This window comes from Berghia stephanieae, chromosome 2, assembly GCF_034508935.2.
Source record: "Berghia stephanieae isolate SIO BIC M18660-M18661 chromosome 2, UCSD_Bste_1.3, whole genome shotgun sequence".
Lineage (NCBI taxonomy): Eukaryota > Metazoa > Mollusca > Gastropoda > Nudibranchia > Aeolidiidae > Berghia > Berghia stephanieae.
The window spans coordinates 118,786,508-118,788,020 of record NC_088361.1 but is presented as its reverse complement, the minus strand read 5'-3'; positions in this window follow the sequence as shown (position 1 = coordinate 118,788,020).

Below are 1,513 nucleotides of genomic sequence, written 5' to 3'. Positions count from 1 at the left end.
CCACCCCCAAGCAAATGGTCTTTGTGAAAGATTTAATGGCACTCTAAAGAATATGTTAAGAAAAGTGTCAGCAGAAAAACCAGATGATTGGGACAGATACTTACCAGCAATCCTATTTGCATATAGAGAAATACCCCAAGAATCTACAGGCTACTCCCCATTTGAGTTGATGTATGGACGATCACCTCGCGGCCCGATCAATATAGTAGCCGACATTTGTAAAGGGAATGAGGAGGACAATAACGAAATTATGTTTGCTTACGAATATGTAAGAAACCTGAAAGAATAGAGGACACATGTAAGCTAGCACAGGAATCCGCCACTAAAAAAGCAGAGAAATACAAGGAATACTCCGATCGAAAAAGCAAGTCAAGAAAATTTGAGATTGGTGACAAAGTACTAATACTCTTACCCGATGACTCGAGTAAACTTTTAGCTACATGGAAAGGACCATTCAAAATAACAGCAGTAAAATCTAATGTTAATTACGAGATTAAAATTAACAACACAACAAAGACATTCCATGCAAATATGCTAAAAAAGTATTTTGATAGAGACACAGTGTCGCAACCTATGTTTACTAATATCGAAGCTTCAAATGCAGGATTAATCATACCGTTGGTCATGGGACACAGACACCCGAGACAGAAAAACAAACAAAAATCGCACAATTGCAACCACCTAAGACAAAAAAGAAGTACGCAAAGTACTTGGGCTCCTAAATTTTTACAGGAAATACATTTACAACTTCGCGCACATCGCGACACCGCTAACAAATCTGACAAAGAATGGGTCACCGAACAAAATTGTTTGGACAGAAGCGTGTCAGAATAGCTTCAACCAATTAAAGGCATTCTCTGTTCAGAACCAATTCTTAAATTACCCGACATATCAAAAGAATTTGTTGTAAGAACTGACGCGTCTGATAAGGGCATCGCAGGTGTACTATTACAGGAGCATGAGGGAACTCTAATGCCTTGCTTATATGCAAGCAGAAAATTATTGGACAGAGAATCACGATACTCTGTAATAGAGCGTGAAGGACTGGCCATCGTCTTTGCTTTAAAGACATTCAGCAGATATCTACTGCTAAAAGAGTTTGTGGTCGAAACGGGCCATAAACCACTCACGTACATAAAAGATAACAAAATGAATAATAGTAGAGTACTAAGGTGGAGTCTATTTTTGCAAAATTACACTTTCAGTATCTCTCACATACCAGGCTGTGAAAATATTCACGCCGACCTACTTTCTCGATTAGTGTAATGACGTGAGAAGGGTATAACTTAACCTCCCATGCATACTGTTAGTTACCTCGCAAATTATGCCAAATCAGAACGCACAATTTCGATAATTTTATTTGTAAACATGATGACCCAACTTAATGTAACATTGAGTATTGTTTGGATATATATACCATACCCATTCATGATTTGGGAAATCTTCTCTTTACTATTATTGTTATGAATTTTCACTCATTTATGATTAATAAATGAAATGTCAATATTCCATT